Source organism: Mesoplodon mirus (genome assembly GCF_964341445.2).
Source record: "Mesoplodon mirus genome assembly, chromosome: 8".
Lineage (NCBI taxonomy): Eukaryota > Metazoa > Chordata > Mammalia > Artiodactyla > Ziphiidae > Mesoplodon > Mesoplodon mirus.
The window spans coordinates 105,276,974-105,290,306 of NC_138984.1; the positions used below are offsets into that span (position 1 = coordinate 105,276,974).

Consider the following 13,333-nt stretch of genomic DNA (forward strand, 5'->3'; position numbering starts at 1 on the left):
TGAGAGTGGATATCCTTGCCTTGTTCCTGATCTTCGCGGGGCGGGGGCGGCATTCAGCCTTTTACCATTAAGTGTAATGTTAGCTGTAGGTTATTTTATAGGTGCCCTTTATCAAGTTGAAGAAGTTCCCCTCTCTTTCTGAGAATTCTCATTATGAATGGATGTTGAAATTTGTCAGATACTTTTCCTGCATCAATTGATATGATTTTGTGATTTTTTTTCTTTAGTTTGTTAATATGGTAGATTACATTGCTTGCTTTTCGAATATTGAACTAGACTTGCTTCCCTGGAAGAAACCCCACTTGGTCGTGGTGTATAATTCTTTGTGTATATTGTTGAATTCTATTTGCTAATATTTTAAGGCTGCTTATGTCTATATTCATAAGGGATATTGGTCTATGGTTTGTTTTTTTTTTATAATGTCTTTGTCTGGTGTGTTATCCTGGAACTATTAGCTTCATAAAATGAATTAGGAAATGTTCCCTCCTCTTCTGTTTTCTAGAAGTGATTGTGTAGAATTGATGTTAATTCTTTAAGTGTTTTGTAGAATTCTCCAGTGAAACCTTCTGGCCCTGGTGATTTCTCTTGTGGGAGTTGCAAAATTATGAATTCAGTTTCCTTAATAGTTCCCATTCAGATTATCTATTTCATATTGGATTAGTGGTGGTAGTTTGTGCTTTTCAAGAAATTGACCCATTTTATCTAAGTTGTGAAATGCACATATGTAGATTTGTTCATAGTATTCCCTTATTACCCTCATGGTGTGTGCAGACTCTTTGATGATATTCTTTGTTTTGTTTCTGATGTTGGTCATTTACATCTTCTCTCTTTTTTTGCCCATCTTGCACAGGAAATTTCATTTTTTTTGATCTTTCTAAAGAACTAGCTCTTTTTTCATTGACTTTCTCTTTACCATTTTTCTGTTTTCAACTTTATTGATTTCTGTTCTTTATTATTTCTTCCCTTCTGCCTACTTTGGGTTGTTTTGCTTTTCTTTTTCTAGGCTCTTGAGGTGGGAGCTTCCTGACTGTCCACCGGCCCCCCTCTGACACTACCTGCTTTGTTAAATTAACATTTGTTAAGTGGAGCACAGATTGCTGGATAGTGAGCTGTGGCCAGCAGAGGACCATAGAGAAGTTTATTACTCACAGGTCCTGGAGGGAGTACATGGCACTCCTCGAGGGGCCACATGGCGAGGTCAAGACTGGGTGCAGAGAGAGAGAGAGAGCCACAGGGCCTGGAGCACATGGCTTTATTAGGTCTATGGGTGGAATGCTTTGGGGTTCCCAGGCTAAGGCCAGATTGGTCAATTCAGATGGGAAGTGCAGGGTTCTAGTAAGCTCCATGGGAGTTTTATCTAGGGGTGTGTAAGGGGCAGCCCTGGGAGGCAGGGGAAACTGGTGATCACAGGGGCTGTTGGAGAAATCATATCAGGAGCTTGTATTTGCTTGTGACTCTGAGGGCTGCTATCTAGGGCACATGCTTGCATGAGGGGGCAAGTTTCAGTTTAAGGTCCCTATGGGCCACACAGCAAAATGGACTCCGAGGCAGCAATACCATGGAGTAGCTTAGCTAAACTCTCCACAGCGCCCCAGTGTGGAAGGGGAGGGCCCTTTTATTACTGTGGAGGTGGAAGTCTGAGCTCTGCAGGTGGTCTCCACTGACTCTGAGATGCAGGGGAGTCAAGCTCATTATTGTCCAGCTCCCTACTCAGCCTTCTCTGATGTGACCCTGGCAGGGGTTGGGGCTCCTCATTAAAGCCTGGGAAGGGTAGAAGTCTAGGCTGTAGCTCTGCCTTTGCTCTTGGCGGTGGGGCTGTCGTTTTTTATGTGATTTCTGGCTGGATTCGAGGGCTCGTTTGTCTAAAAGTTTTCTGTCTTGGCTAGGCTGTTCCTCTCCTGGTTCTTTGGCTAGAGAGAGCAGGCTTTGTTCAAGCTTCTTTTTTTTTTTTTTTTTCCCCTGCACCTGTTTGTGTTTCTGGGTTGCTGACTTCTTCAGCTCCGTGTCTGAGACATATGACAACCCAGGGACCTCTCCACCGTGGTGTTCCCTGGCCAGTCTGCCGCCCTCCCTCCACTTTTTTGATCCTCTTATGTTTGTTTTATAGATAATGTCCAGGATTTTTAGTTGTACTTTAGCAGGAAGCATAGGGAAAAGCACATCTACGCCATCTTCCGAGAAGCAGAAGTATAGAACAGTACCGCTTAAAATTCATTAGTATTGTTTTCTCTGTGAATTACACTGGATTCTGAATTTGTAACCTAAGTTGTGGCTATTAAAGTTGAATACAGACTCATTGTTCTCAATTCTTTTCAGGAGAGCATTAGTTCTGTTTTGGCTATGTGAACGCTGTTACGTGTGGTTAAGCTTAAAACTTACCAAATTCAATAGCAGGATATTTTTCTTCTGAAGAAGCCAAGTGGTAGGGGAATATAGCCAATATTTTATAATAACTATAAATGGAGTATAACCTTTAAAAAATGTTGTACACCTGTAACTTATATAATATTGTATAGCAACTATACTTAAATGAAAAAAAAAAAAACAAAGCCAACTGGTCAGATACTTATTGGTTTGCCGTTAAAAGTGAGTTTCAGTAAGGCCAAATTCAACTTTAGCTAGTGCTTGTATAATGTACATTTAAAAATATTACCTTAGAAACAGTTTATTTTAAAAAGCATCCTTCCTGCGGTGAGTGATACAAAAAGTAAGTTTTGAATTTATCTTAACAGTACTTTCTGATTAAGTGTGAAAGTAATGGGAATGTTGCTCCAGTGAAACTGGTTGTTCTCTATTAGAGTCTGCCAAATACATTATTTGTGTGATATAATAGGTAGCTCTTGATGGAAGTCACAAGACGTTGTGTTCTGGTCTTGGCTCTGCTACTGGATTAGCAGCATTATTCTTGACTCACACATCCTTTGTTTCCTCATCTGTAAAATGGGGACAATTGGACCTGCTTTGCTGATAGGTAATTGAGGATTATTAATGATGTTTCTAAAGCATTTAGCACAATGTTTGACACATGCTGAGTAGCTATTATTATCATCATTAATGCCGTTTATTAAAGCAGAAACCTTGAAGCAAATTCATAACAAAATTAGAGATTAAATAACTTGCTCCTATCCTCACTATAAGGTCATAGAGTTGAGACTGAGGAGTCTGTGGCTTTTCTTCACTGACTCCATTATAATTTTTCAGGAACTGTTTGCAGTACCATTTCATATGGATTGGTGTAATAATAGACAGTTTTTTTTTTGTTTTTTGTTTTTGGCCTGGTTGAGTCGGGTTCCTGGACTCAGTTCCAATGTGTGTGTGTGGAGGCTTCCCCACATCAACAATCAATTCTTGGATGCTAGCAGGTATACAGAAGTTCAACTCATTTCTGACACTGTCTGCCCAGAGATGGAATCAGATTCCATAGACAAAGGGCTCAGTCCCACAAGACCTCCCTCCACTTCAGAGACCAGCCACAAGTTGTTACTGTGCTTTTGACCAGCTACAGATCGGAGGTTCTGATGGTCCTTCCAAGTCAGGATGCCAGTTGCAAGTCCAGCTTGTAACCTATACTTCTGATTAACTGGCCGTAAATCAGAGGTTCCCACGACTCCCTCTTGGGGTTCAATGAGCTTGTTAGAAGGGCTCCCAGAACTCAGGGAAACCTGTTTACTCACTAGATTACTGATTTATTATAAAAGGATATTGAAGGATATAAATCAACAGCCAGATGAGATATGAAGGTCAAGGTCCTGAACAAAGGGGCTTCTGTCCTCATGGTGGATGGGGCCAAGCATGGGGGCATGTGGAAGTGTTGTGGTTTCCCAATGTGGAAGCTCTCTGAAAAGGTCCAAAAAGCTATCCTTTTGGGGTTTTTATGGAGGCTTTGTTACGTAGTCACGATTGACTAAATCACTGGCCAATGGTGATTGACTCAACTTCTGGCAGGGGGTGGGACTGAAAGTTGGTTCTCCTGACAACCAGCCCCCACCTTTGGGTGGGATCCCGAAAGTCACCTTCCCTGAAGTGTTTTCAGGAGCTGAGGACAAGAGACCAAATATCATCCCATTGTTCAGGAAATTCCAAGAGTTTTGGGAGCTGTAAGCCAGGAACTGTGGATGAAGACCAAATATATATTTTTCCTACAAATCACAATAACGCAGTGGTAGTGAGGCTTCACTGTAACTCTAGTTCATGTTTTAATAATTAGGTTACTTTTGAAAATGAAAGTTTTAGTTTAAGGAAACATAATGTTAAAACAGTCACTTATGCCCCTTTACCCACCACCTCCCTCTGTAAGAACACCTTTCCCTTCTATATATGTCTTTGCAATCTGGCATTTGTATTAGTCTCTTGGGGTTGCTATAACAAAGTATCACAAATTGGGTGGCTTAAAACAACAGATATTTATTGTCCCACAGTTCTGGAGGCTAGAAGTCCAAAATCAGTGAGCAGGGTTGATTCCTTCTGAGGGCTGTGAGGGTGAATCTATTCCATGCCTCTCTCTTAGCTTCTGGTAGCCCCAGGCATTCCTTGGCTTGTAGATGCCTCACTTCAGTCCACCAGCTTTGCATGGTGTTCTGTGTTTCTGTCTTCACAAGGCCCTCTTCCTTTATAAGGACACTGGTCATATTGGATATGAGGCCCAGCCTACTCCAGTATGACCTCACCTTAACGAGTTACGTCTTCAACAACTGTATTTACAAATAAGGTCACATTCTGAGGTCCTGGGTGGGAGTTAGGACTTCAACATGATTTTTTAGGGGGGACACAGTACAACCCGCAACAGCATTCATCTAAAAATCAGAAATGAGCGAATTGGTACTAAAAACACAGCCCTTTGCCTCATGCATTATTGTCTCACAGTGGGGGTAAAACTGAGAGCAAAGGAGGAATAAATGGGGTTGAGTCAGTCAGGAAAGGTCCTTCTGACGAGGTTACATTTACATTGAGAACAGAAGGACAGGGAGGATCCAGTAAAGCAGGAATATTTCAAGCTAGGGAACAACCTGTGTAAAGACCAGAAATAGCTCGATGTGTTGGAAGAAATGAAGGAGGGGCCAGTGTCACTGTTGTGTGGTGGCCCGGGGGAGATGGGGTCTGGGGCCAAATCATGCAGGGACTTGCTGGCCATGATGATGAGCTCACTTCTTTAGGGGTTCTGGGGAGCCTTTGAAGAATTTTAAGCAGGGGAGACATACTCAGATTTACATATTTAGAAGGTCACTCCTGCTGCTATGTGCCACGTGGATTGAGGGGACCACACTGGTGGTGGAAAGACCAATTGGGAAGCTTTTCTATTTTTCCAATAGAGACAAAGACAGTGGAGGCTTGGACTCGTGTAGCAGTAAGGGAGATGGAGAGAAATGGGGGAAATTCAAGGTACGCTTTGGGGAAAGAGCTGAGAAGATTTGCTGATGGGTTAGCTAGAGAGTAGGGAAAGGAGGAATCCTTTGCTGATGGCTTGAGTAACTCAGTGAATGACTGTATAATCGACTGAGGTGGGGAAATCAGGGCTGGGGGTAGGTGTCAGATTTAAACTGCCGAGTTCCGTTTGGGGTATGTTAAATGTTAAATGCCTGGTGATGTCTAAGTAGAGAAGTTAAGTAGCCAGCCCAGTTTCGACCTCAGGGCTGGAAATGTGTTTGAGAGAGTTGTCAGAGGAGCACTAACATTTCAAGTTCTTAAAGAGGAGAGGAGCCTGGAAGAGATCTAGAAAAGGAGCCGTGCAGTAAGAGACCGCTGGAGAAAGTGGTGTCACAGAGGCAGAGGAGGATGGGCAAGTTCTTCAACCGTGTTGAGTGCCTCTGAGAAGTTGAGTGTGATCTTCCTTCACTGACGTCAAAGTGATAAGAGGATAAGGACAGAGACATGCTCAGCGGATCTGACCTTGTGGCGTTTTAACTGAGGGGTGAGTGCGAAGTCTCGTTTAGAATGGATTGAAGGGAGAATGGGAGGTGGGGAATTGGATCAGGCATGTGTAGGCAGCTCTGTTACTCTGGAGAGCAAACACACTGGCCGTCTGCTGGGGGCAGACACTGTCCTCCAAGGCTGTAGGGTATACAGACATCCTGGGAAAAGGTAGCCCAGAACAAAGGCCACTAGTGCCTCTGCTTATAAGAGACTCATGGAAAATTGTCTTCCACTAAGAGCCACTCCTCATTTCTACACCATATCCTGGTGAATTTTCCTAGGGGTGTGCCACTTTCTCAGCCACTCTGGTTAATCTGACTGACAGGGGCTGGGACTAAGTCAATTCCGTTTGTCTCAGACAGCATTTAATCATGGCTACTCTCAGTAAGACTCCAAGCAGCAGGACTAGGCCAACCTGCAGTACTGACCTTCTCCATGCCCCCAGGGTCCTGAACAAATCTCAGGAGCCACCCGTGGGCCTTAGAAAACGAGGGACCTTTCTCTAAGTTTCTATATTGACCTTCCCACTTGGTCTGAGGCATCAATCCAGGTGCAGCAGCTTGTGCTAGCCTTGGCACAGACCACCCTGGGCGAAAGGCAGAAGTTTAGAGTCTGCCATCCATAATGACACTGGCAGTGAGGGCGAGGTGGTGTTCCTTATCACTTTAGCTAAAGCTGGGGACCTTTTCTAATTGGATGACTCATTGTGGGGAAAGCTGCCCATAGGGTGCACTTAACCCTCCTGGAAGCTTTCCTGAGTAACCAAGGGCTCTTTTGGAGAGATTGCCACCATTGATCTAGTCGTTGGTCATGTGAGAGCTTACTCATGTTGTTTTCTGAAACACCTGCAGGCCTAAGATGCAAGTAACAGTATTGTGGGGAGAGAGGCAAGTTAATACTGGAGCCCGCCCCCCCTCGCCACACACACACACACACACACACACACACAAAGACACAAAATCACAGGCCTGGAGGTGCTGGTGTGACCCTGGAAAGAAATTTCTTTACAGTTTACAATTGGGACCCACATGGTTCAGAGCACACAGGTTGTCAGGGCCTCCAGTGTGACCCTTAGCCTGATAGTAGGCATTGGGGTTTTCCCTTGGGTTCACATTATTGCATTTAAACCTTGTCTTTGGAGGGGCTGCCTGAGGGTAGGCAGGCAGTCTGTCTTATTTGACTAGGCTGCCGGCTGAGTGTCATTTGTCTGTAACATGGCATGCTGAGCAGTGGCTGTGGGAATGGGGTGGAGAAGACATCTGGAGGTGTTGATAGGTGTTCTGTAGGAGAGGTACAGGAGCTGGGACGGATGTTCTGATACACTTGTTGGTGATGGTTATCATTGTGGTCAGAGCCATCTGTCAGGGGTGGCAAATTCAGGAGTCAGTTAAATTTAAGGTGCTCATACCAGTTTGGGGGAACCTTGTCAGGGTATTCTGCTTCATGAGAACTGCTCCGGGGCAATTCTGAAAGATAAAAGATAGTTAACGAATGCTCCTTCCCACCCCCATCTCCTGGGGCACAAGTTGTTCTCTCCCCAGGTGGTCAGGTTATTTCCCTCCCTCCACCTCCACAAAAATGTGTGTGTTCCATTCCAGAAGCTATAACTTCACCTTTTTTCTAATCAACTCCTATTCCCTGAAGGGAGTTTTTATAAAACATACGGAGACCCATTAGGTCCCCCACTCTGGCCTGAAGCCTACTCCACCGCTGTGATCCAGATCATTGTTAGGCCAACAAGAGAATCCAGGGAGCTGAACCAGAGTTATGTTCAGATCCCCTAAGCCCCCTTTTGGCCACCTTGCCGCATGGAAGCTGTACCAGTCAGGCTGGCTGGGGGTACCTGAAGGGGAAAGAAAGAAGCATTATGCACAGGAACGGTCTGGGTGGAATCCCAGGATTTCACACTGGTCTCTATAACTGCCCCTCCGCCCTCTTCCGCTTTGTCCTGATCATTTCCCAGGAAACAGCAGAGAGAGGATGAGCCCTTTCTGGGGATAGCTGTGTGCAGTGAACAAACTGCCCTTCTAAGGTGTGTGTTCCAGGAGGAGATGAGGGAGGTGGAGTGAGAATTCTTTTTTAGTTGATTTCTGAGGCGGCGGTTTCAGTGCTTAACAGTCCCAAGTAGCTGTGGGTGTTAGAGTGGTTTGCGAGGTCTGCTGTGCTGGGAAGAAAGAAATTTTCTTCTGCTCTTCTGAGGACTGTTTCCCCAATTCACAGCCCTTTAGAGAAGTGTCTTTAACCTGCCACTCTGTGGTTTTCTAAGAGGTAGATCAAATAGCCAGGCCTTTGGCAACAGCTCAAGAGGAAGTAAAACATAAGATTCACCTATGGGAATATTAGCCAGAGCTATGGGAACAGCCTTCAGTTCTGCCACTGAGCAGTGAACATGTCTGGTTTTGGTTTTTCACGGCTGGAGCTCGGCTGAACAGTCACAGTAGGCCAGTGGGCACTGCTGGGTTTCAGCTTAGCCAAACCATCTGTGAACTAGGCCTAGGCATTTAGGGGAACCTTGCTGTGAACAGAGGGTCCTGTTGAGTCAGTAACTTTGCTTCAGGTGGTGGAGTTAAGAAGAAAGTTTTCCCCAAAGGGAAAGCTACCACTTTTCCAAATCAGACTGATATGCACATAGGGCTCAACTTGCTAAGTTGTTAAACATATCATTTCCATTTAAGGGAACCTGTTTGGTTCTTCCCATCTTATTAGTCATTGAGCTGGAGTTGACTCACTCCCGAATGGGAATATTAGGCTGAAGAATCACAAGCTGTGTCAGGTGGGTGAGCAGCCCAAGACCAAAAGGGACCTCTGGGTGGAGGCTGACTTCCCTTTGCTAGAGGCTCCAGTTTGCAAAAGCATCAGCCACAGTGACTGGTACCTCAAAGGGGTCGTCGGGTTGTAGGGCCCAAAGGTAGAGATGTGCCGCAGCTTGCTAGACCACTTTCAATGCAGCTGATTGGTTTGGGCGCCGCTCAGGATGCTGCCTTGTGGGTTAAAAGACCAAGTAGAGTGTCCAAGTGAGGACTTTATCAATCAGGGTTCAACCGGAGAAGCAGCAGAACCAGTAGAAGACAAAATACAGAAGACACACACACATACCACACACATATCACACGAGGAACTGGCTTACTCCGTGGTGGGGACTGGCTAAGTAGGTTAGGCCTTCAGAGGCCGGTAGTCAGGAAGGGCCCATGAGGCGCAGACTGGACCCCACAGACACCAGCTGAGGCTCATGGTCTCAAGCAGCGCTCAGGAGGGAGGACCCCGGGGAAGGGAGAGCAAGTGCAGACCCCGCTGTGATTTGGAGTCTCTGAGCCTAAGTCCTCCTAAAGGGCTTCTAACAGATTAAGTCAGGCCCGCCCAGGAGAATCTCCCTTTTGATTAATTTCAGGTAAGCTGATGATGGACTTTAATTACATCTACAAAATGTGTATGCTACAAAGTACATACAAAATATGCTTCTTCCTCTAACATTCAGGAGAAAATACCCCTTGTGGCTCAGAGTAACCAGAAGCATGCCGGAAAGGGCGTTCTGGGGACTGTAGCTCCGCCTGGCCGCACTGGCACATCACAGAGCCATCCCAGGCACACACTGTCTCCAGTACCCAAAGAGGCCAACGAGGTGCCAGGGTTCTTTTTTGGTGGTAGGAGGCTGAGGAGACAGCCGTTGCTCCTTGACGGCCAAAGGGATGGGGCGTTATGAATCCACCCACATAATCCCAAGAAACTTTGCTTGTTGAGCAGAGCCCTGGGTTTAGCTGGTGGAGGTGTGATAACAGCACAGGACCATTGGGACTGAGGTCTCTGACTTGCCAACCAACAGGACATTTCTTATATGTTGAAAACTTCGAACATCACTGGGTAGGGCAATTGTATGACGTCCCAACCCACCCACTGATGACAGACAGCAGGGGAGCTTCTCCCACTAGCATTTCTCTACCTGTAGCTCTTCCTGATGGGGGAGAATCTCCTTTGGCACTGTAGACAGGGAAGTGTAAGGATATATATGCATCATTTGTACAATCAGATGTAGAAACAGCAACCGTACTTTGAATTGGCCTGAAGCACCCCATCTACTCTCTCATGTTAGTTTCCTTTCCCCGCTGTGAATCGTGTCCAGATCCCACTAGCTGGATCTGAGTACCTCCTCCTGCACAGGGCCAGGTAGGACAGACCTGGGTGCCTGTATCCACAGAGCCATAAACATGTGAGTCTCTCCTTTCCCTGAAGTTCCTCAGTATGCTTGGGTGCATGAGGCCTTCAGTCTCTCTTGGGGACAGAGAGACCTCAGGCCACCCCTGATGCTCCTCCTGAAAGCAGCTGTCAGGGTAGGGGGCAAGGGGAGGGATCAGGGTTACAGAGGGGGAGAGGAGCTCTGTGCCAGTTAGCAAGGCACGCATATGTTTAGTTTCATACGACCCGGTGGCTATGCAGGGCTCAACTTAATGAATTTTTCAGTTACCTAAAACCTCTAGATCCCCATCGATGACATAATTTGTTTCAGCTCTGGGGACTCTACTTAACAGCTACAGCCTCACTGCCTCTCATCTGGGGCCACAGGGCTTGCGCCTCATTGCCACGGTTGCATCCCTTCCCCTCCCACCCCAAGGAGAGTGATCAACAACCAGAGGACCGTTGGGCAGTTTGTTTCAATCCTACCTTTTGCTGCTCATCCTCTGAAGGTTAATTAACCCTTACAACACCACACCCACCACTTGGACAAGAACATTTGCTCCTGGGTCCCAGGGAATCTTATATGCCCTAAACCCATGGGACCTTCATCTTTTCTGTTCCAGAAAGCCCTGTTTCTGCCAGCATCCCATCCTTGTCACACACTGTCAAGAACTGTGCAGAGTCTTGAGATCTTATGCTACTCGGAAGCTGACAGATCAGCCTGTCACAGTTTACTGGTCGCTGGCAGAAGACATGGAGCTCCTGGGTCTGAGACAAAGGACTGCATTACAGCACAGCCATTACCGTGAGCTCCCTGTTTGTCTCGTTTCCTCTTGCCCTGTGAGTCCACAGCTGTAGAACCCTGAGTTTAGCGAATCCAAATATGTTATAAAGAACTGCAAGCAGGGACTCCCCCTGGTGGCCCAGGGGTTAAGACTCCGCGCCTCCATTGCAGGGGGCACGGGTTTGATCCCTGCTCGGGGAACTAAGATCCCGCGTGCCATGTGGCGCAGTCAGTAAATAAATAAATAAATAAATGTACTATTGCAAAGATAACGCAGCAACACTTAAAAAAAAAAAAAAACTGCAAGCGAACCTGCCCAAACTTAGCCCAGAGAGAGACGTTATTTTTATTATAGTGGACAGCAAACCAACCTGCCCTCTGTTCTGGAGGGAGAGAATATCTCTGTCTTCCTGGGTTGTTTGCTATACACACATCCTTGAAAGATATCTGAGAGCTAGAGCAGCCAGCGCCTCTGCTCGTAAGACGTGCGGAAGCGTGAGAGCGCCGTGGAGAATCGTCTCCCACGCACACTGTACAAGGATTAACATTCTCACTGAGGATTGTGTACCAAGAAGAATCGAATTTACGTCGTGTACCTTGTTTAAAACAAGAAGGAAATTGCGTGAAATATTATTTCCAAATGGTTAAGTCTCAAACCCTTTGGAAAACTCAACTGCCCAGAATAGTTAGTTCTCTGAGAGTCTTACCTGCCGTGAGCAGAGAAAACAGATTATGATTTTGTGTATTCGCCCCAAATTGAAGGTCACAAAGGCAGGTCTGTGGAATTGTAGGTGTTGATTTGTCAGTGGGTGGTGTACTCAGGGTGAACAGCAAGGGTTTATTTACTAGAATTGATTGACTGACTCTTCCTCAGGAAAGGCCAGCTGCTAATGTCATCTTGCAGTAAAGCAGTTATAGCATGGAGAAGTATTTGTGTGGTCGCCTGATTTAACTAATATTTGTTTTGCACCTCCTATGTTATCTTAAGCACCTAAGGTGTGAGACTTTATTTTTTTAACCTATCTTAAAAATGGCTGAGGTCAAAGACTTTAAATCTTTCATAAGTTAATACATTGAAAATCTCTTTCTCAAAAGTTTCATGTCAGTGAAAGATGAATAAACTGATTTTTCTAATATAATAGGGTTTTTCTATAATTAAAAAAATTTATTTATTTCTTTGGCTGCGTTGGGTCTTCGTTGCTGCACGCAGGCTTTCTCTAGTTGCGGCGAGCAGGGGCTACTCTTCGTTGCAGTGCACGGGCTTCTCATTGCAGTGGCTTCTTTCGTTACAGAGCATGGGCTCTAGGCACGCGGGCTTCTGTAGTTGTGGCGTGTGGGCTCAGTAGTTGTGGCTCGCGGGCTCTAGAGCGCAGGCTCAGTAGTTGTGGTGCACGGGCTTTGTTGCTCCGCGGCATGTGGGATCCTCCTGGACCACGGCTTGAACCCATGTCCCCTGCATTGGCAGGCAGATTCTTAACCACTGCACCATGAGGGAAGTCCCTATAGTAGGGTTTTGATATGAATTATACAACTAAACATTTGGAAGAAAAAGACCAAGAGGTTTTCAAATGTTTGTTTGATCCTCACGTGGTCCTACTCTATAAATGTATAGTTTCATTTCTTAAAAATTATGCTTTTGAAAATTTTTAAAGCAAATTTCTGTTAACTTTTTCTTTTTATTATAATGACAAGCTTTTGGTATTTCATTGTTACCAAGATCTATTTTTAGAATAAAATTTTGTTTTCCATTTAAACGTTTAAAAAAAATTACGCTTTTGAAGTAGGCCAGAATAGATTAAAATGGAATTAACATTTTAGGCATAGTCTTAACTGTGACTTGATTGTAATTTGTCATTCTTATGAACTTTAGTTACTAATTTGCCAAGGCTGTATTCTCTTTAGAAGGTGAACGTTTCTCACTCACCTACCTAGCAGTGTGCTAGCTACTCAGTATTTTTAAGAAGAGTAGTAAAGAGAATGTAGGTTTTTTCCGTCTCCCTCTCTGGAGGTTTTTTCCCTCTCCCTTAAACAACTTTGTAAGGGGTAAAATGACATATTTGGATGATATTTAGTAGTACATATGTTTATTTACTCCAGAATCATTGTCAGAATCATTTACATATTGAGTACTGATGAATCTTAGCAGAACTCTTCTTTTTCCTACTTCTGTACCTGATCATCTATGCCAGTTTAGTTTCCTCATGTAAAAGAACAATAAACTGTATTTCTTCTTTTTATTGATTTGTTTCAAAAGGAAGGCAAATAGACTCTTTGCCCTGTAATATTAGTTCCTAAATCTAGAGGAAAATTAAGCATTTAGTGTGAGTAATATACATATATATTTTTGTATGTGGTTAGAACGTTAGTTTTTTGAAAGTTGTACCTTTTTCATATGGGTAAGACAAGGTTTAAAGCAAACTTCATAATGACAATTTTGATTTTTACAATACTTAAATTTAGGGAGTAGAT

General features: G+C 44.7%; 1 protein-coding gene across 8 annotated transcripts in view; it reads left to right on the forward strand.

The window, feature by feature from the left end:
* LOC309809566 (UPF0538 protein C2orf76 homolog) overlaps positions 1-13,333 on the forward strand; it is a 97,171-nt gene that overhangs the window by 7,187 nt on the left and 76,651 nt on the right. For 2 of the 8 annotated variants that reach the window (XM_082630788.1, XM_082630790.1), the window contains exon 2: positions 5,688-5,908. The exons of 5 other annotated variants lie outside the window; for them this stretch is intronic. The gene's annotated coding sequence lies outside the window, so the exon portion shown is untranslated. Of the gene's footprint in view, positions 1-5,306; positions 5,909-13,333 lie in introns of those variants that run through there. One more of the 8 variants, XM_082630789.1, reaches the window with a different exon arrangement.